Genomic DNA, 23,594 nt, shown 5'->3' on the forward strand with positions numbered 1-23,594 from the left:
AAAGGAATATAATTTGAGGGGGAAGGTTAAAACACACAATGGAACTTTGGAAAACTGAGTTCCTCTGAGTAGGATGAGGGTTCATTACACTTCAAGCTTCATGGAAGCAGATTGGAGTTCAGAACTTCATAGTGATCCTATCAACCAGAAGGTTCCAAATGATTAAGCCATTTTAAACTACAATTAAATGATGAAGAAAACAAATGTATTAAACAATCTAACTCATCTCGCCACGACTGCATGCTAACCAAATGATTCTGTGGACCTCAGACCAACTCTAAGCACGTTTCACTATTCCGAGCACAGTTGTAGCATGCACAACCTAGTTGTTAATGACTTTTCCTCAACCCTTTCATTTCATTCCAGGCCCGGTTTCTCTGTTACTACTCATCAGCTCCCACACCACCAGGGAAGACATATCCCCTTCCCTCAAACAACCCGAAGTCCCTCATCAGACTTTTACCCTTAAGGCTTAGCCTATAGTTGCCCTTGACCTTCCTACTTGACTCTCACTAATAATGACTCTTCTTCCTAGCCCAGTCCATTCACCCTGAAGGACCGAGAATTACTCCCTCCATAGGATCCCTCTATGTTCTCCACATTAGGAGGCCATCAGGTGGGGCAGGAGCAGGAGAGAAGAGCAGAGAGAGCCCTAGAACCAGTCCACCAGCTTCATTTTCTCCTCTTTTCTGGCCTCTGATATTTCTGTTTTGTTTCAAACCCTGAATTCTTCCCCTATCAAGCAAGTTAATCTGAACATTAAAAAAAAATAGTTACATACATTCAAAAGCGTATACCATGATGGTTTGCAGATGAAATCAAATGGCGAATATAGCCACTGAATTTGGTTGCATGAAAAAAGTCAACTGATAATGATTCACATGCACTGATTACTACATTTAAGGCAGTAATGATTATGGATCATCACAATGTATAATTGTCTCTGTTATTTCATTAATTAATGAACTTTTTTCTTATCACACATAGTCTGTAAATCCTTGAAAGCATACCATAATTGATTCCTTGCCATAAAAAAGTCAAAGAAATTTTGTTGCACACCTATCTACTGACTAAAAGCACTGGCACAAGGAATGAGAAAGTCACTTTTCATAACAGCCATGGAAGTAAGCAAAATAACAACACAGTGAGGACTTTGCCAATGGAGTAGAATAAGATTATTACAAAAGAACGCATCAGTCAAAGAAAATAGACATATATTGTGTCTAACCAAGTTTTTGAAGTTTCCGTTCAAGAATAGTAGTTAATAGTTTCTGCTACACACCAAATATGTAGGAAATATTTCATAGATAGATAGATTAGAAGATGGATGGATGGATGCATGGATGGATGCATGGATGGATGGATGAGTAGGCAGGCAGACAGACACACAGACAGAGTAGACCAGTTAATGTTTTTCCTGTTTTTTTTTTTTACCAAGACAACTAAGTTCATGAATATTTAGTCTTTTTCCACATATTTCAGTTGTGTGAGGCTGCTGCATAATCAGACAATATTAAAGAACTATGTTAAGATTGCCAGAGTCTCTTTAATTTTATCTTCTTATTCCAAAGTACTTCTTACTTTTGACCATTATTGTCACATGGACTATTGAGTTCTTTGTGTCGACACAATGTAAACATGCCATTCTGTTCAAAACCAAAAAAAAAGTAAATGATGCTGCCTTCTGTATTTTTAGAAGCACTGGGCATTGGCATGTGTGTGCCCCAAGAAATGACCATAAGCAAGGTGTGCTGTGTAAATGAATGTAGTATGTGTTCATTACTCAAAGTCACCCCAGTCACAAAAGAGAAATTACACTGATACTGATGTAGTCATCACTTAGAAACACTGACTAGTGGAGCAGAGGTAGAAAGACATGAGAAGATTGTCTTATTTCTCACAACCACAGCACCATATTCTAGTGAACAAGAATTAGGAAAAAGTTCGCATGTTATTAGTATTATTAAAAGAGGATGCTGAACCTCTCAGCTGGTAAAACTGGGATGGATATATTGAAATTAACAGTGACTTGAGCTTTTTGAAGTGAGCTATGTTTTTATCCAGGTCAAAATATCCAGGTCCCATTTGTGTGATATCTGATGTTAGACTATATTCTTACACTTTGTGCACCTCTCTCCAGTTTATCATCAAATGTGAGCAAATAATGCTTATTTTTACATTTATGAATCCCATGGCTGTGATTAAATAAATTCTCAGTGAATGATGTCAATATATAATATATATTTACATATATGTCACTACAGTATACATAATATATGTATATTGATATATAGAACAACCCATTCTCTTAATTGTGGGGTTTAAATTCACAAATTCAATGAACTATAGATTAAAAATTTTGAAAATAAATTGTGTTTGTATAAATACATAAATACTTTTTTTCATAAACTGCATTCCCTGAACAGTCAACAGCTGTGCAATATTTACATTGTCCTAAGTATTATAAATAATATAAAGATGCTTTAAAATTTTCATTTTAAAATATGAGACTTATTTAGGAGACTTATTCAGCATCCACAGTTTTTGATATACATTGAGTAATATGGACTCTATTTACCACAGTTGCCAAGTAATGATTATGTACATAAATATATACATACATATACATAAATTTATAGCCTCTTCTATATGTAATACTTGTGAGTTGAATGTGTTCTCCAATGCTTTTTCATTGGGAAATCAATTGCCAATGCAAGTTATCACATTGAAGAGACTATTATAAGATGTTTAGGTCATGAGAACTCATGGTGTCATCAAGGGGATGGGCTGGTTGCTGTAGAAATGGGTCATATTTGTTATTCTAGCAACTTGTTATCATAGAAATTGTTGTTGTAGCATATTTGTTATTATAGCCCCTCTTCTCCCACCTTCTGCTGTGGAATTATGTATTTATCATATGACGTGTTGCCTTGGACTTGCTAACATCCAGACTATAAGCCAATAAATTGTTACTCTTTGTAAATGATTCGGTCTATGATATTCTGTCACAGCATCCCAGAGGGACAAGCTTCTGTTTGCCTATTGTAATTCTTGTACAAGTCTTACTGGTTCCTACAGAAAGGAGAGAAATAATATCAACTCACTGCCAGGCTCTCTATAGTAGAGAAATATAATGAAAGAAATTTAAACAGAACAAAAGAAAAACCTCCCTCACTCTTCTGGATCTTTGCAGTTTTTCTTCTTCGGTACAGACTGCCCTGGGTGCTGAGCACTAGAATAGTGCAGGCAGCTGCATAGGAGCCAAGCACAAACATGAGGGTGTGGAGAATAATTTATTGAGTCATTGGCCTCAGAGTAGTATAAACAGCCCTCCAGAGAACCCTCGGGTAGTGGGCTCAGAAGTAGCTCCTTCCGGTCTATCTGGAATGCCTTCTGGAGAAGCTTCTGTGGAAGTACACAGGCTCCAGGGTACTCCAACGCTGCCACCTTTCCTGGCAGAAAGTGTTCTCATCACATCATCTTGGCTAAATGCTTTCATTCTTAGTTTCCCTGGTCACTTTAATATTTAAATAAAACAGGTCCTCTGCTGCCCTGCCTGCTAAGATTTGAGTGTTCGTTAAAGTGTCCCACAAGGATCATCTTGAACACTTGATCCCTAACTGATAGGACTGCTGTGGGACTTCTGGGATGTAGAGATCCTTGTTGGAAATGTTTGGTATCAGGGGTGGCCTTCTGGGTTAAGGCCCAATCTTACTACTGAACAAGACCCTCTGCTTCCTGACAATGCAAGAGACAAGTAAGATCCACCTGGCTCTGCCTCCCAAGTGCTGGGATTAAAGGTGTGCGCAACTACCGTCCAGCTAGGGGATTGTGCTCTTAAGGCAGATCATCGAAGTACTTTGGCCTATGGATGAAAATTCAAAATTCCATCATGGACTGGCACAGACAATAGTTACATATCTGTCTATTTTTAAAATCTGAGTGTGCTAAAGATGAAAATCTGCCACCTGTCCGGTTTAAATTCTAGTCTGTATAACCATGGGCCGTGGTAGTGATATACAAAAGATGTGAGTAGAGCAGGTTGAGAAGCAGGTCAGTGTAGGTAACTCAAGCTGAATGATGTGTTGAATGAGTGTATCATGAGCATAGACAAGAAGATGCCCAACACTAACCCTTGCACTGGATAAGTTACCAACATATCACCAGAGCGCTTTTCAAAACTGTCAGGGCTAAATTAAAAAATCTCCTCAGTTAACACTTCCAGTAGTATTTTGTGGGGCTCCTTATATACCTATATTGACTAGTTCAAACTCCCTTACATTTTACTTGCTAAGACTTGCTATTTAATATTTATTTTGTTTACATAGTACCTACCCTCTTGCCTTCAGCCTCATAGTTTCCTGAACACAAGACAGGTAACAGCCATGGTGATTCATATAATGCTGACTTCATTAAATGCTCATTATATGACTTTATAAATGAAAACATGGAAGAAAGAAGGAAGAGAGGGAGGAGGAAGAGAGAAATTTAATTTTAGAAGTCATGAAACAGTTACTAAATACCACTTCATGTCTCAAACTATCCAACAAGAACACTGAATGGAACAACTTTCAGCTCCCAATGGTTAAAACAAGAGAAACTTCCTGTGGATTATGTTTCCCTAAGGAGGCTCTAGCCCTGCTGTTTTGTCTCATTTTATCCCCAGATCCCATTTGACCCATAGTGCAGCAAAATTACCATAAGAATACATGCAAAAGGGAGAAATAGAGAGAAAGGGGAAATGATAAAAAGGATGGTTATATAATCAGTTTTCTGTGACTATAACAAATAAGTCAGATACTCTACTTAAAAGGAGGAAAAAAATGCTTATCTGAGCTCACAGTTTTGGAGGTATTGTCTATGATGGGTTGGTTCATTGCTTCAGGGCCTGGGGTGAAGTAGCACATCATGGTAGGATTATGTAGCAGAAGAAGCTATTTATCTCCTGGTGGCCAAGGAGCTTGACAAAAAGGAGGGACTGAGTCCAAGGGTCTCCCTTCAAAGACAAATGCCATGAATGACCTAAGTTCTTTCCAATAGACTCTGCTTCTGCACAGTCCTCCTATCACCAGGGAACTCCAATCACTCATGACTAAGCCTTTACCCTGTGAGCTTTTGGAAGCCTGTATCCAAGCAAAGAACTTTTACTGAAAGAAAAACTAGCAACTAGCATACAGTTGCAAGAAAAAGGAGCAAGAAACCATTTACAACCGCTTCTTTAAAACTGCAGAGCATTTTAAAAACACATTCTATACTAACTTGAGAATCCTGAGGCCCTGAGCGGGTTGTGAGTTGACCAAGATAAACTCACCAAACCAGTGTTTTATATCAACCATCGACTTTTCCCACTATACCTCACTGCTTTTCTGATGTATTTTTATTGCTGTTATAAACTTTAAAAGTTCTACTGTAAATAATAAAAACCGAAATAAAAACCCTTCTCAACCCCCACAGTCCTCATCAATACTGTGAGATGGCTAGAAAGCTCACTCACAGAACCACTGTCAGTGGTAGATGAGAGATGAGCATACGAGGCTTAGGTCAGAAGAGGCATATTGGAAAAACCCAATAAACATAACTGCCACTAGTTACTGCTATTTTCTTCAACCTAATACCAATTTCAATAAATATCTTCTCACAAAGCTAGCATGAAGCCCAAAGTAGAGCTGTGACAAATGTAGTTCTATGTCACAAAAATGAATTGACTCTGTTACACCCTGACCCCACGGTTACAAAGCTGCTCAATGATTCAAGGTATGACACACAAAACAATAATTTGCACCTGTATCACTTTAGGAGCCTGAAGGCTTGTCTGTGTTTTTTTTCCATGGCTGTTATAAATACATCAAGCTATGTGTTGAGAGATCTAATGCTCTGAACTACCCGTGGTATTCCAAGAACCCACATGTAGCACAGCTGTGTTTCTGCTCAACATCCAGGAAGGGCTAATTCATTTTAAACAAATATTTATTGCATTTCTAATATTGCCAAATATTTATTTGTTGCTAGAATATAGCAATGAATAAGAAAGAGTGGGGAGGGGTCCATGATATATTAGAACTATGTTCTTGTGGAGGAATGGGCTGGAATCGTGAAACAGTGGAAATGAAAGTGTTGACTCCTAGAAAATGCTATCTACTGAACCCAAAGTGTAAGCTGCTGCTACATTCAAGCAAAGAGATTTTTAATATCAAAGCTATTGTTTACCTTGACACCATGCATTCTGTTTTCTAGGTGTGGTTTCTTCAGTATGGTTAGTTATTTTGTTCTTCCTTATTTTCATCAGAGATTCAAAATGAGAATAATATGTAACAATGACTGATATCCACTGATAATTATAGATTATTATTATTAGATGGAAATGCTAAAGCTTTTTTAAAAAGGTGCATATAAGCATATCTTCAAGGAAAGAGACACAAGTAATGTTGAGACTCCCCATTCATGCATCTCTACCATCCTCTCTCTCTCTCTCTCCCTTTCTCTCTTCTCAATGTATTCCTTATGCTAAAAGCAGCACCCACAGTTGGTGGTCACACCCATGAATCTCCACACAATCTGCACTTCATGCCCCTCATCCACTACAAAGGAAATATCCACATCCTCATATCCAGGGACCAATTCAATAGAGCTGGAAAGCTGTGATTAATGAATGTTTGGACTACTGGTAGAATATTCTATACTGAAAATAATGTATTCTATTTTCAAATATTTTATTTAGAAACAAAAATAAACCATTGACTTAATAACAATATATACATTGATACACAAAAGCATATATGTATGAATTGAATATTAATCTTACAGACAGAAAGGAGGCACATAATTTACAAACAATAAATGCAATTAAATTCATATAACTTTTGATTTCTCAAATGATACTTTTGCTGACCTTATCTCTTCTTGTATCTATACTGACCATGGCCACACCTGAACTGTGAAGTGACTTCTGGATTTATTACCAAACGCTTAAGTTGAATCTGCGTGTCTAACATATTGTTCATAATATTCTAGTTAATCAACAAGCCAACACTTGACATACAGATTTCTATCTCTATCATGGGTGAATTTTAGTCTAACAACACGAGAGTGCTCAAGGCAAAATTGAGGAGATACTCAGAACATGGCACTGCATGATTTTTCTGTCAAAACGATGTGATTTATTCTTTATATCCAACCCCATGCTAATCTCCATGGAGAATGGAGAATCATGCACAAGCCCTGCTCTACAAGAGCCTCTCTGTGTGCTGGAGGAGATTCAGGTGAGGAGAGAAGGCAGACAGTAATCCAGGGACCTGTGGAATAAGACTGGCCTGTCTGCACCGCAAAGGACAGGGAGGTGGTGAACGTCTGCTAGCACAGACTGCCCTGATCTGTCGCCTGTCAGTCCTGACAGCTTACACAGGCCCCTGTGTCTGCAGGGGTCACCTGTCCTATGTGCAAAGTGTGTGTCCATCTCCAGAATCGAGCTTCCTTCTGTGCATAATATAGAGCTGTACCTTGACTTTCAGACACTGCCTGTTCCTCCCCCTTTCCGTTATCACTCCAGCTGTAGCTCTCTGTGTCTCTGGGCACCCAATTTTCTCTTCTTATAAAGACTGCATTCTGGGTTGGGAGCCTCACTAATGACTTCAAGTTAATCTCTGAAAGAGCCTTGTCTGAAAACACAGTTGCATTCTGCATACCAGGGTTTAGGTTTCAACATGAAGGTATATGAGGCAAGGGGAACATGACAGTTCAGAGCTGCCCTGTTTCTGAGAAGTATTATATCAATCAGTTTACACCTGGCCTCACCTGCAATCTGTTTAAAGCGATTTGCCCGCCTTGACTGTGATCCTTGGCATTATCATGAGAAACTAACTCTCAGGCAGAAATCTTAATTCTCTGGATTTTCATGTCTGAGGAAATGCATTATCATGGCCCCTTGTAACTGAAGATAAAATGTCTCATGGTCTACCTCAACCAAAAAGGCAGGGCAGTGGGGAGACAGAGGGACCGACACAGTAACCACAGTATTGCTAAATCCAATGTGTTAGACATTGTGCTGAAGCTGTTTCAATTCATTTAGTAAAATTGATTGGCTTGATTGATTGCCAAAACAAAGTCCACATGGTTCCCAGATTCGTGGAGCCAACATAAGAGTGGGTAGATAGACTAGTACATAAGCTAATACACAGAGACCACAACTGTAGTGTGAAGTACCAACACCGGTAAGTTAGGGAAGACACACTTATTTCACACAGGAAAGAGAGGCCATCTGCACTGCTGGCCCTGCCTTGCTCCGGAAGTTTAATGCACAGAGTTCCAAAGCAAGTCAAAGAGACACACTTCAGCAAGCTTAAAGGCCTGGAAACAGAGACAGTAAGTAGAAAAGAGCCCGCATGAAAGGAGGCCAGCTCTTGTGGATGCTGTGGAAAGGTAGCTGGAGGAAGCAAGCCAGGAGAGATCAGGGTGTGATGAATCCCATCCCTGTATCAAGTAAGATTCTGACTTCACAAGCAGCAAGGAGGTAGTGCAGTGGTAGTCACCGTGAAGATGCCATGCTTTAAATAATGTTGGGTGCTTTTTCCTGTCACTTGTCTACATTTGGCAAACATTAACAATGGTGACATGAGACCAGTCCAGCATCATTCTTCCATTAGTTCCGATTTTAAGCACCCATCTGGAGAGAACCCTAACAGAAGTTCTTGATTAAGGACCACCAATTAAAAGATACAGTCAAGTTGGAGGGCACTGAAAGTCACAAATTTCATGTGATTCAGGTGTTAACTCGACCCCTAGAGTCTATGCTAGTGCAGGCTGGACAGAATATGATTTTGTAATTATTATATTCAAGCAGCAATCAAAGAAAAACCATATTGAAGGTCAAGTTCCATTTTGTCCTAGAGTTGTGGAGGGGAAAGACAGGGGTGATGTGTGTGTGTGTGTGTGTGTGTGTGTGTGTGTGTGTGTGTGTGTGTGTGTGTAAAAGAGAGACAGAGAAGGATTTAAGTAAATCATGTCAAAGTCAATTAATCCACATCTTAGAAAATCTGGGCTTCTGTGGAAGATTACAAAGGTGTTATTTCATAGATTATCAGGCCTGATACATATATAGTCATGTGGAATATTATCTTATCATATGGAATTGGTCCAGGATCAAGATGTTTCTTGTTGTAAAATATTACATGATATATCTTTAAATCAAAAATAATTCAGGGCTCTTCTCTCACTTTATCACTGTGAAATTTATGAAAAAGGTACATCTGAAATATATGTGGACCATCAAGCATAATGAGAAAAAATTGTCACGTTATTACTTTGGTTCTTAAGAGAACCAAGGAAATGAGAGCAGAGGAAAGGCCATCTTGTCAGAGAAACGCACTGTGCTTCCCCTTCAGAGAACGGATGGGAGATGTGAGAGGTTGTGTTTTATGTTCCTCAGAGAGCTTCAGGGCCTCTCCCTCCAGTTCAGGGCTTTACAAAGAAAAGCCCTCCAGTGTATGAGTTATCGCTGAGATCCAGCTTTGCAAGCCCTCCTGGAAATCAAGGGCAAGCAAACAGACTACCAAGTCATTGTCAGATTAATAGGTTATTGATGGGTGTGCTATCGTTCAAATCATCAAACTCAGTGGGCAGCCATGCTCTGTGGAATTTAGGTCACAAAGGAAGAGATAAGAACTCTGCTATTTCCATAGCTGTTATTTCTAATTATCTAGTTTCCTTCAGAATTCCTCATAGGAAATCCTTGAAATTACATAATGACCAATTGTTTTAAAATATATATTTTATGTTTGGTAGCAGTACAGATCCATTTTTAATGAGATTGTTTTGGAGTCTTACAGTCACAAAACTGGTCCTGAGTCTCTGGTGGGTTAGTGATGGTACAGTGGACATGGATGTTACTTGAATGTGACTAGAGGAAGGCCAGAGAGAAGACTCAGCAGTTAAAGGTTCATGCTACCAATATTGACATCCCGAGTTCAAACCCTCGTCTCACATGGAGGAAGGAGAGAATTGACTCCTGTAAGTTGTCTCTGACATCCATATCCATGCCACGACACACATGCATCCACACATACAAACAAGCAAACATGCAATTACAATAGATAAGTAGATAAATAAGTAAATAAATACAATTATGTTTTAAATAAAAGAAAGGAGTAGTGGTCACCAGATGCACGACAAAATTAATGCCTTCAGGAATTGTGCTGAAATGGAGACTGCTAACCAAACTGAGGGAGCATCTGTTGAAAAAGATGGCATGTTGACAACTATGCACTGTGGAAGCCCATGGCCATGGCCCCAGCGGTTTTCATCCTCCTGTGGAAGCCCATGGCCATGGCCCCAGCGGTTCTCATCCTCCTGTGGAAGCCCACGGCCGTGGCCCCAGCGGTTCTCATCCTCCTGTGGAAGCCCACGGCACCATGGCCCCAGCGGTTCTCATCCTCCTGTGGAAGCCCACGGCCATGGCCCCAGCGGTTCTCATCCTCCTGTGGAAGCCCACGGCACCATGGCCCCAGCAGTTTTCATCCTCCTGTGGAAGCCCACGGCCATGGCCCCAGCGGTTCTCATCCTCCTGTGGAAGCCCACGGCCGTGGCCCCAGCGGTTCATCCTCTCCATGCCGCCTCTCCTCCTAACACTGCCCCCTCCCTGGGAAAGGCTTAGCGGTCTTGACCACCTGTCCATTCATTTCCCAATCTGCAGAAAACATAATCATCTAATGGCAAAGAAACAAATCTAATCTCAGGTGGCTGTAGATCATGTAAAAACTTATGTTATAAAATTATAAATTTGTTTTTAAAGGCCTGGGATTGGACCAATTATTCTTATTAAAGCTGCCAAGCAAAGCCACAAAGATATATTAGAAGAAAGACCTCACAGGGGATTCCCTTTATCTTATCGGGGTTGTGTTCAAGTGTGAGGAGGAGATCCCCAGGGTCCCTGAAACTGTCAGTGTTGTGCTCTAACATCTTCAGAGGAATGGAAAGTGGAGAGCAGAAAAGATCCAACTGAAACCTCACATGAACATGGCTGACATAGGAAAGGGGTGCTGCTAGATGTGGACAGCTTAGCTGGCTCATGAAGAATTTGGCTCACCCAATAATAAATGAGTGGTGAATGCCCAGCTGTAAATGGGCCATTTGTGCCACCCCTCCAAGGCTCAGAGGACATCTTGGGAGAAAAGGCAGAAAGAATGTAAGGGTCAGAGAAATGGGGATGGAGGTGTGGAACCCTGAGGTCTGGGCATGACAAGGCTGTCGTCTTCTTGAACTCATAGCAGCCATAATTACCATTACCGGCACAAGATCTCCACAAGACTGAGCTCATCACCATACTGTCCTGGCTGACTGAGGGCCTCAGGACTCCACCTTTCCTTTAGTATGTATATGAAGTTAATGGTTAACAAAGGAACAAGAGAGACCCTCTCTTCAGTCACGCACCACAAGCAAGGTACCCATGCTAAAGACAAACTCTCCCACATGCTGCTTTAAACAACCCTAATGAAACCCATCATATCACAAAATAAAAAGACTTGAAAGCAGAGGGAAGGCTAGTTGACAAGAGAAAGGTGGTTAACAGGAGTGGAAGAGGGGTACAAGAGATGGTAAGATAAGGGGGGCTATGATTGAAGTATTTATGTATGTATGAAAATGCCAAAATAAAATCTATGATTACACACAATTAATATATGTTAATAAAACATCAGAAAAGTTTTCTTCTAACTGAAGAAGAAAGGAGGCACTCGGTAAAAATTTCTCATAGCAGGTTGGTGTGTATGAAATCAAACTCTTAAAATGAGCATATGCCTGACCACCTGCATGTGACATGGCAGCTTCTTCACCGCCGGACATTGGCCATACTAGATTCTGTGACTGCTAAGCAAACACCAGGAGAAAAGGCCATTCTCCCCACAGAACCTTATAAAGCTAAACTGATTAATTCCTGGTGAAGGAGCATGTCACAATGCACTAGGAGCTCAGCATTTTGCTGCCTGCACATTTTACTGATGTTCAGCCAACGTACAAAGTCTTCTAGCTAGAGATCAATTACTGTTTGCATTGGTTTGAACATATATGATGCAGAGAACAAATTACTAGGATAGAGTCTCATTTTTCTAGTTTATTAGCTGTGTGACCTTAGCAAATCTGAACTTCTCTGGGCCCCATTTTATCATAAAAATGGATACAAGAATAATATCAGACCTCTTATACTCCCAAGCATGAGATAAAATATGCGTCTCTCTGATATTGCTGGCCTTGCCAATTTTTTATTCTGAATGAGGTCATATTTATTTTGAAGCTAAGATTATAATGACTTAGAGATATTCCCTGCCTAAATGAGAAATGAACCTCTCTCAAAGATCATGTCAATTACTTTTCAAGAGTCTAGAACAGGGACTCACCAGCTGATGTCATTCTGGGCTTCACTCTGCTGCCACACACTGTCAGGCTGACCCGTCCCTGCTGGGACAGGGAGCCCCAGCCCCTCTTTCTACAGAAGAAGGTGACTGTGAAAAGGTTTTGTCAGGTGTCACCTGTGAAGCTGCTGCCTGAGCTGAAGCAGAGCTGGCTGCATCCTGAGGAGGGAATGAGTCCTTAACAGCCAGACTGGAGGACAGACACCGGCCTGCAGCAGTGCCTCAGGGGTCCCCCAGGCTCTGCAGTCTCCAGAAAGGACACTTTGAGTCCTCCTTCCCTTTCCACAGGGACCCACCTAGTTCAAAGAGCTTGTGGAGTGGTGGCATGCTGTGATCCCTTCCAGCCATTTGTCATCCGTCTCTCATCCTTGGTGTCAAACAACATGTCTGAAAGGTTCGCAGTTTCCAGACAGCAAAGGCATGGCAGGACACAGACCCTGCTGAGGACTGCGAGGTGGGTGGGAATCGCTCCCGAGGCCCATTCAGCTGCACTGACTGAGAGGCCTGCTTATATGTGGATGTACTCATTTATTAATTATTTCATCCAAGCAGCTTATTAAATGAGACTTGTAGAGTGGAATCAAGAAATAATATTGTTTCTCTCATCAACGTTTTCAGGTAGTCGGTGCTTCTGACCAGCACTGCAGAAGAAGCTTTTCCTTTTCCGGGTTGTATTATTTCATATCAAATAGTTCTGCACAATCACTTCTAGAACTTGGTGAAAACCTAGTTGAAAACCTCCCACGTCTCTACCCTTGTTCCACCCTAGAACCCTGCAATAGAGACGGGATTGATGGTCTGTCCTAGAACCGTGCAGTGGAGACAGGATTAATACTTCATCCTCCACCTTCTCTATCTAGATTCCTGCCTCTTCTGACCCTTCCCTCTCCCCGCTCTGTTTGGATGAGTACATGGAACCATGCAGGTACACATATGCATGCATGTGTATGTGAGTGTGTGTGTGTGTGTGAGTGTGTGTGTGTGTGTGTGTGTGTGTGTGTGTGAGTGTGTGTGTGTGTGTGTGTGTCTGTGTGTGTCTGTGTGTGTCTATGTGTATGTGTATGTATATGTGTGTATGTCTCTGTGTGTGTGAAGGCCAAAGGTCAATTTCAGATACCATTCCTCAGACTGTGTCCACTTCATGCTTTTAGACAGTCTCTGGCCAAGAGATCACCAACTTGGCTAGGCTGGTTGCCCTCTGATCCCTAAGGACCTGCTGTGTCTGCCACCCTGGGTTGGGATCATAAGTGCTCACCACTATGCCTGACTTTTTTTTTTCATGGTTTCTTGGGATCAAACTGAGGTCCTCATGTTTATATATCCATCACTTACTGACTGGGCCATCTGGCTAGCCCTCTGGGTTTTCTGTATTCTCCTTTTCTGACAGCGTTAAATGGTGAAAAATAAAAAATGAGAGTTTTGTTTCTTCTTATAGTGAACCTTTAAAAGCACATTTTGTTTTAGAATGATTTTAGATACTCAGAAATTACCCAGGTAGTAAAAACCACAACCCAAACCAAAATAACAAAACTAAACTTCATACCCAGTTGACACAAAACATTAATTAACAGTCCTGTCAGAATTGATGAACCAATATTCACACATTATTATAAGACTTGACTGAGAAATACTGGGACTCTCCACTCTTCTCCAGAAGCCCCTTCACCCAGGCATAGATCTCTTCAAGCTCCTCTTGCAAATGACACTTTCTCAGATTTTCCTGGGTCTTGAGAATGACTGTAAGGCACTACAGGTCAGTTATGTTGTAGAATGCTCCTCAGTTGCGATTTGTCTATGTTTTTCTCATGATCAAATTGGTATGGGAGAGGAAGTCCACAAGGTGAAGTATCATTCCCTGTACTTCACATGAGGTCAGCATGATTTCTCACTGTTCGTATTGACCTTGATCTTGTGGATGAGGCTTTTTTTATTTTTTTCTTGTATTGAAAATAGATTTTTTTCTCACATAATACATGCTGATTATGGTTTCCCCTTCCTCTACTCCTCCCAGTTCCTTCCTACCTCTCCATCTGGATGCACTCCTTTTCTGCCTGTAGTTAAAAACAAACAGGCTGCTAAGGGAATATAATATAATATAGTATAGTATAGTATAGTATAGTATAGTATAGTATAGTATAGTGTAGTGTAGTGTAGTGTAGTGTAGTGTAGTGTAATAATATAATATAATATAATAAATTAATATCATATCATATAATGAGAGAAAGCAAAAACTATCACTTCAGAGTTTGACAAGGTAAACAGAAGGAAAAGAACCCAAGAGAAGGCACAAGAAGCAGAGACCCACTCATTCACACACTCAGGAGTCCCACAAAAACACTAAACTGGAAGCCATAATATATACGCAGAAGACCTGGTGCAGACCCGCGCAGGCCCTGTGCATGCTGCCTCAGTCTCTGAGTTCATATGAACTTTGTTCGCGCTGATTTTGAGAACCTTGTTTTCTTGGTGTAAACCATCCCCTCCAATTCTTACACTCTTCCTGCCTCCTCTTCCATAGGGTTCCCTGAGCCCTGTGAGGAGGTCAGGGGTGACTTTATGGACACAGTAGACGAGTCTCTTTAGAAGGTTTCCCCACCATAAAGCCTCTTCTCTCTCCCCTTCCCCCTCTTCCACGCTGCACTTGTAGAAGGAGGTCAGTGTGCACAGACGACACTTCAGGAGAGAAGCAACGCTCTCCTGCTAGAGAACATAGTGTCCCCACAGATCATCTAGATCTCTTTTCTGTGGGGCTTTATTGTTTTCTCATTTACTTACTGAGTAGTTTATCTGTATTTATATGGATTTATAGGCATTTGCTTTAAATTCTGATAGTCCAGTGCGGTTTTATTTTCTCACATAAATGTCCTACCTTGGGCCACTCAGAGTTCATTCAGTCATCTCCCCTGTCCCTTAGATCTGCCACAGCCTCATGTGTGTGTGTGTGTGTGTGTGTGTGTGTGTGTGTGTGTGTGTGGTGTGAGTTACACCCAAAGCACACCAGTGTTGCTGTATGCTGATTTTCTTGCTTTCTGGCGGCATGTTTCAGAACCTCCTTGTCTATTGACTGTCCCAAAGCAACACTCAGTCTTGGTTCCTTTTATAGAAGAATAACTAATAGCTGATCTCTTGTTTTTGTCCTCCTACCTCCACAGGCTCTCTGTGATCCCTCCTCAGCTGTGTGGCTAATGTCTTGGGGGGGTATTCTTTTGGGGTGGTAAAGTGATTCATACAGGAAACTTACTACTGCACATTCCTAGCCCATCAAAGTGCCCTAAGCTTAGCACCTTCAACTCCTGCTAATGATTTATCTTGGTGTAGCAGGTAACACCAACTCTTCCTGTATAACTAGCTCATCCAGGGATGTGCACCTCTTGGCTGGGGCATTTCCAAAGCCATCTTAGCCCACCAGTCAAAGAAGCCATAGACAAATTCATCTTTTCTTGCTTGAGTATCGGACAAAGTCTAATGTGGGCCCTTTTCTAATTTTACTGTCAAAAGAAATTCTAGAAGGCTTCTTTCTGTTAGATGTTATGAGGTGTGAAGGAAACCTCCCCAGCCATTTCAGAGGCCTATATGAAACTTCTAGTTTTTATATCGAGGTCTGTTTTCTGTGGCTTTAGTTGGGAAGTAAGGGTACAGGTCACAGAAAGAACAAGTAGCTACCTTCAGTGAAACCTACACTGAGAAGCTCTCCATGGACTCTTGGTCTAGCACAGAACCTGGAAAGAAGGAAGGGGAAACAGAACCTGCCTGCAACTCTCATGGAGCCTTATGAAAATGAATAATAATTCCTTTCCACTCTGACAGATTCTTGTCTTCTCTGTTATTGCAAAAACATATTGAAAACAGGTCAATTGTCACCTTTCAATACTGTGTTTTATTAACAAGAACTTTTGATGCGAAGGATCTGAGTTAGGGCCTAACACCGGCACTAGTGGGGGGAGGATTAACTGTGCAAAAGGCATGTTGGGGTCACAGAGCTTGTAAGGTGCTGCAGATTCCAAGAAACTGCAGCACTTTTTCCTCAGTGAAGGGGCAGCATGCGATTGGCAGAGTGTGCAGATGAAGAAGTATTCTGAAAAGTGACCTTCAGACCCAGCCACTGAGGATGTGCTGTCCTCGGCCAGCAGAGGTACTTGAAGGTTCTGAGCAAAGAAAGACTGCAAACAAAAGCTGGGCAATCCGGAGGAAAGGCTACAGAGGTGAGGTGTGGTGGGCAGATAGGCTGTGACAAAGGGACAGTGAGAACGAGAACAGAGAGCCAGCTCTTCAGGCCCTGAAGCCTATTCCCAAAGTGAGAGGGTTTTGACAGTAATCGTAGGAGAAATGGCAAGTAATTTGTGGACATCTGTACTGAACAGGAGAACTCTTTCACCACCAGGAATTTATTCATTTTCTAGACAAAAAAAAAATTGGTTATTATGCAACTGGGACTTGATAATAAGAAGGAGAAAGGAATGAAAGGATCAATCATATGATCTGTCATCTCTTCATGGGGGGTGCACAACAAAGGGGGACGCCAGGATCGCCTCTGCCTATCTCCTTTGTCACAATGTCTAGGTGAACCTCTAGGCTGGCAGCCAGCAAGTCTAACAACTCCTCCCTTCCCTGCCTCCAACAGCATGGGTTTACAGGTGGCCACACATGGCTGTTTGCACAGGTGCTGGGCTCTGAACTCAAGTCCTCATGCTTTGCAGCAAGTGCTCCTGCCTGAGTCGTCTCTCCCGCGGTCTTACTTCATGCATATGACTGGTTTTCTCAAAACTCACCGTTTGTGCTGTTTGCCTCAAGCGGACAGCACCAGTGTTTGTCCCAGCCAGAGCCCAGGGATTCCACAGGTGGACAGCGGTGGTGTTGGTCCCAGCCAGAGCCCAGGGATTCCACAGGTGGACAGCGGTGGTGTTTGTCCCAGCCAGAGCCCAGGGATTCCACAGGTGTGCAGCGGTGGTGTTGGTCTCAGTGAGAGCTCGGTGATTCCTCAAGTGGACAGTGGTGGTGTTGGTCTCTGTCAGAACTCGGTGATTTCACAGGTGTGCAGCAGTAGTGATGGTCTCAATCAGAGCTCAGTGATTTTCTTAAATTATGCTGGAAAAATTGAAAGTCACTTAGAAACAGAGTTTTACTATTAGATCACTCATAAGCCTATTAAAGACATTTAATAAATAGTTAACAACCTCCCCAAATGAAAATACCCCATCCCAATAACTTAACTGTTTTCTGTTATTAAATATTTAAAGATAAATGATACAATCTTTAACAATCCTATGGTGATATTGTGTTCCCCAAAATATTGTGTACCCTAATAAACACATCTGGGGTCAGAGAACAGAACAGCCACTAGATATAGAGGCCAGACAATGGTGGCACACACGCCTTTAATCCTAGCATTCCAGAGGCAGAGATCCGTCAGGATCTCTGTGAGTTCAAAGCCACACTGGAAACAGCCAGGAGTGGTAACAAGAGCCTTTAATCCCAGGAAGTGATGGCAGGAAGCAGAAAGATATTTAAGGTGTGAGGACAAGAAACTAGCCTGGTTAAGCTTTTAGGCTTTTGAGCAGCATTTCAGCTGAGATCCATTCTGAATGAGGACTCAGAGGCTTCCAGTCTGAGGAAACAGGATCAGCTGAGGAACTGTCGAGGTGAGGAAGCTGTGGCTTGTTCTGCTTCTCTGATCTTCCAGTGTTCACCCAATACCTGGCCCCACATATGTTTGTTTTTTGGTTTTTGGTGGGTTTTTTGTTGTTGTTGTTGTTGTTGTTGTTGTTGTTGTTGTTTTGAGACAGGGTTTCTCTGTGTAGCTTTGCACCTTTCCTAGAACTCACTTGGTAGCCCAGGCTGGCCTCAAACTCACAGAGATCTGCCTGGCTCTACCTCCCGAGTGCTGGGATCAAAGACGTGCGCCACCGCCGCCACTGCTACCATGACCACCACCACCACCACCACCACCACCACCACCACCACCACCACCACCACCATCACCCGGCTGTTTTTGCTGGGTAGTGGTGGCACACACCTTTTTTTTTTTTTTTTTTTTTTTTGTCGGAGCTGAGGACCAAACCCAAGAGTGCTTGCTAGGCAAGTGTTCTACCATTGAGCTAAATCCCCAACCCCTGGCTGTTTTTATTAATAAGGACTTTTAAGATTCATACTACACAATCCCTTCTGAAAAACAGAAACAAAAGGACTGCCTCCTTATTGTATTAGAATAGCATTATTTTAATAGAAAAACTAGATGAAAACATTAAAACGATAAATCATAAGCCAATAACTCTTATGAATAGATATGTAAAAATCCTCAACAAAAAGGAAACCAATCATATTCAACTATGTACAAAAGGAATTATAGCCTGAGGGCAAGTGGGATTCATTCCAGTTGTTCACATCTGGTTCAACACTTGAAAATCAATGTTACCTGTCATATCAACACAGTCTAAGCCACAAAGAAATCTTATCAACTGATGTGAGTCCACCAACCAATAGTGACAGCACTCTGATGAAATCCAGTAGATGAACTCAACAAAACTCGCAGTAAAATTGGAAGACAGGGACTTTGCTGACTTACTCTTAAATGACCTTCAACTGACATATTGTGATTAAAGGTAAGAAAATGGGCACTGTTCCTTTAAGACAAGAACAAAGAGAAGAATGTCCTCTCTTACAACTCTGACTCAACTTCGTCCTGGAAGTTCTTGTCTTAAGATAGGAACAGAGATTGTGTGTGTGTGTGTGTGTGTGTGTGTGTGTGTGTGTGTGTGTGTGTGTGAATGTCTGCATATGTATATATGAGGGAATTTGTTCATTTATTATTGTTATTTAGGTTTAAATATTTATATTTAGAAAATATCAAAGTGTCAAAAAATTGCACCCAAAATGTTAGAAGAAAATAAGGAATTCCATCAGGGTCGAGGATACAAGCTCCTGAACAATAACCAATCACTTTGCTACACACGAGTCGCTCACAATTAAATTTCTGGTTAAAAACAAATGCAGTTATACTAGAACAAAACAAAATATGTATGAAATATTTACAGGCTTGACATGCATCAGTCTGTAAATATTCAGTGAAATAAATTATCAGACTTAAATAGAGATACTTCATGTTCACAAATTAAAAGGCCATCAAGATTTTAATTCTTCCCAAATACATTTATATACTTAACAAAATTTCATAAAAATCTCAATACTCTATGTGATAGTTAGCAACAAACTGATTCACATGTTTCTGAGTAATGGCTAAAGTTTATGTAGAATAAGCAATACAGTAATACTGAAAAATAGGAATAGAGTTAAAAGCTCACTAGAAATGGAATTTTACTATCTGAATACTCATATATCTGTGAAAGGCACTAAATAAATAGTTAGCAACCTTCTAAAAAGACTCTATACAAAACTACAGAGTACTAGTCATAATTCAGCTGCTGAGAGAATGTCAGAATTTGTTATATTTAAAAATTTGTCACTGAATTCATGAAACAGCTTTTCCTGTTTTCTGTTGAAACATTTATAGTTTTGCATTTCATATTCAGGTTTACTATGATTCGTGTTCAGGTATTAGATTGTGTCTAACATTTAATACAAGATACACTCCATTTGCCTTCTAGCTTAAGAAGTTGGAGTTGATGGCCAGTTGTCCTGGCTGCTTTAGACTCAAGTGGAGCTAAAGATCATGGTAGTGGATGCATGCAACACAAGAGGCTGCTCACCTCCTGCGGGTCAGGAAGCAGATAACTAGAGCGGAGGGTGAGCCTATGCACACAGGCTTCCTCCTCCTCCTCCTCCTCCTCCTCCTCCTCCTCCTCCTCCTCCTCCTCCTCCTCCTCTGTATTCTACACTGATTAAAAGCCTATCAGATACTGCAGATCACATTCAGGGCAGCCCTTCTCCTCCATTACTCTCCCAGGATGTCAGTCTTATCTAGAAACTCCTCAAACACCCTTCTAGAAACTCATAGGGGTTCTACAATATAATTTCATTGACAATTATAAATCAAGATCAATAATAGCACAGAGCAATGAATAATACTTAATGACAAAGGACTAGTAAAGAAGGTGAATATAACTGAGCAGAGAGCCCAGAAAAAGAATCCCATAGACACGGCTGACTCCTCTTAGACAAAGAAACAAAGACAATTCAGTAGAGAAGGCATAGTCTTTTCAACATGTGCCAGAGCACATACACCTCCATACACACAAAAATGAACCTGGGTAGAGCCTTACACCTCTGGTAAACCTAAATGCAAACCTGAACAGAGAAACCAAGCTCCAGAAGCTTCGCAAGAAATCACGGTTAAAGGCCTCAGTGACCTTAGTGGTGGGCATGGAAAGACACCAGCACCATTACAATCTGTGAGAGAAAACTTGAGAACTGGACTTTGCTACATTCAAACTTTTCTCTGTAAAGAGCTTAAAAACGTAAGTTACAGGAAAAGAGAAAAAACTTTCTAATTTATATCCAGAACATAAAAGAGCTCTCTTTAAAAGTAAGCATAAGGGAAAAAAAAGAAACTTCAGAGCTGGGAGGTGGTAGTACACGCATTTAATCCCAGCACTCGGGAGGCAGAGCCAGGTGTATCTCTGTGAGTTCCAGGCCAGCCTGCCTACAGAGCAAGATCCAGAACAGGCACCAAAACTACACTGAGAAACCCTGTCTTGAAAAAAAAAAAAAAGAAGAAGAAGAAGAAAATTTCAGAATTAAAAATAGACTAAATATCAGCACAGATACCTCATTGAACAAGAGAAACTGCTGATAAATTGTATACAAAAAGATAAGCAAAATAAAGTTTCATTAGGGAATACAACTCACAGAAAAATGAAATATTACTGCATGCCAGCGCGATGGTTAAAGTCTAATGATAACACGATCACAATACCAACTACAGTAACAATGCAGGCCAACAGGACCACTAACTCCTTGCTGGTGAGAGTGTAAGATGAACCACAACATCTCTGCAGGATAAGTTGACAATTTGCTCCATGGCCCAAGATAGCTTTATCATACAACCTAGCAAGCACTTACCATGATGTGAAAAGTTGTGTTTACCTTGAAACTGACTAAATGGTGGTTGTACTGTGCACAATCACCTGCACCAGAATAAATTAAAGTGTATTTCAATAGGAGAATAAACTAATGCATTTGCAATACAAAATAAAACATCGCTCAGCAATATGAAAAGGTATTAAGTATTTAATAGATCAGGAGAACTATTGCCAGTCGGAAGAGGCCTATCTGAAAAAAGTACGTATGACATTCTGGAGAAGATAAAACTGTACAGATAATCAAAACTAGCAGCGCTGGAGACAAGAATGGAAGACTGACCAGGTGGAGCATGGGTGATCTTTGAGAGCAGTGAAACTATTTTGTACAGTATTATCATAACAGACATACTATGCTATGTCTTTCTCAAAACCCCCAATAATTCACAACCCAGGCATGGGCTGCAGACTTGTCAAATCAGCTAGCACACTGTGGCGTCTCAAGACTAATGCAGAATATAAACACAAGTCTAGTTGTCCTGTAAATGTGTTAAAAGACTGGACCAAAGGCCAGAAGAGCTGGACATCAACACTGTGTTCCAGCCGACAGAGAGCGACCCCATGGACATTCAGGTTCACATTTCTGACACTGCTGGCATGGAAGCTAGCACTTCACAGTAGAGGTGGAAACCAGGTTTCTCACTGTTCAAGTGAGAACCCACAGAGTAGCCAATTGGAGCAGGCTAAAATGGCTGTCTGATAATGGATTAGAGTTGGACTAGTATAAAATCGCATCAGCTAGCTACTAGAAGGTAGACAAATACATATATATATATATATATACACATATATATATATATATATATATATATATATATATATATATATATGTGTGGTTGGCACAGGGATAGGTAAGTTACATATGAAAATGTTTGCTGATATGAATATACCCATAAACACATATAAAAACATGCATTCCCTTGCTATGTCTACAGACAGTGCCCATCACCACTGACATTTAAGTAGCACAAAGCCCAGGCAGTGCCGTTTTCTGTTTTTTAACACTCTTTCTCCAAGACAAGGAACGGGGTTCTTTTGAGACATGGATGATTTTCCAGCTGAGAACAGGAACATGAGAACTTGGATGTGTCAGAAACACAGAAAGTGACCTTCAAGGAGTGACCACGAGAATGCTGTTGTGGAATTTTAGTTTAAGATGTGTTACATTCATTTCTGCTGTGGAATATTCATTTAATGATCCAAAGATGTGCTGCATTCTTTTATGTTGCATTCATTTAACTCTGTGAAGCTGTGTTATTTTGCCTGTCTAAAACACCTGATTGGTCGAATAAAGAAATGTGTAGCCAATAGCTAGGCAGGAGAGAGAAATAGGCAAGGATGCCCAGCAGAGGAAATAAATAGGAGGCGAAATCTAGTAAGGAAAGGAGAAGGAGAGGAGGATGCCAGGGGCCAGTCACCCAACCACACAGCCAGCCACAGAGTAAGAAGGAAAGAAAGATATATACAATTAAAAAAGGTTAAAAAGTCCGGAGGCAAAATGTAGTTAAAGAGATATGGGATAATTTAAGTTAGAAAAGCTGGTTAGAAACAAGCCTAGCTAAGGCCATGCATTCATAAGTAAAAATAAGTCTCCGTGTATTTATTTGGGAGCTGAGTGGTAGCCCCCAAAGAGTAAAAAAATAAATAAATAAAAATAAAAAACCTAACTACAGAATGCCCTAGATAAAATCCAATAGAAGCATGCTTTACAAAAAGTCTAGCCCACAATGTCAAAGTCATAAAAGCTAGGGGGTATATGATGTCTATAAATATTTACTTTTCTCTTTTATAACAATAAGTACTTTGTTTCTAGTGAGTCATTTGCTTCTCACAAAAATCTTATAAGGTGGATGTTATTTTTATTGTCAACCATAGAGAAAGCAGTTAGCCCAAATATCATATGCCTTATAAGAAAGAGTTCAGAGTATGGTCACTCTATTGGCACCATGGCATTGACTAATGACATGGGTCACATAATCAGGACATGTCTCATAACTATGGAGGGCACAAGTGCTGTTACAGTATAGAATAGGGCTTATTCTTTGATTATCTGCAAGAAATCTTAGTTTTTATGATTATAACTATTTTCATTTGGGTTTTTTATTTTCCTTTAAATAAAATGTGTTTATAGGCTTATATTCTCCAATGACTGAATTGGTTTTAA

At 40.7% G+C, this 23,594-nt stretch overlaps 1 protein-coding gene across 4 annotated transcripts in view; it reads right to left on the minus strand.

Annotated features, from left to right (window-relative positions):
- The window catches only part of Inpp4b (inositol polyphosphate-4-phosphatase type II B), a 742,657-nt gene that overhangs the window by 482,877 nt on the left and 236,186 nt on the right, over positions 1 to 23,594 (minus strand). For all 4 annotated transcript variants that reach the window (XM_016006370.3, XM_016006364.3, XM_076571928.1 and 1 more), the window contains exon 3: positions 17,168 to 17,483. The gene's annotated coding sequence lies outside the window, so the exon portion shown is untranslated. The remainder of the gene's footprint in view (positions 1 to 17,167; positions 17,484 to 23,594) is intronic.

Source organism: Peromyscus maniculatus, chromosome 5 (assembly GCF_049852395.1).
Source record: "Peromyscus maniculatus bairdii isolate BWxNUB_F1_BW_parent chromosome 5, HU_Pman_BW_mat_3.1, whole genome shotgun sequence".
NCBI classification, from domain to species: Eukaryota; Metazoa; Chordata; class Mammalia; order Rodentia; family Cricetidae; genus Peromyscus; species Peromyscus maniculatus.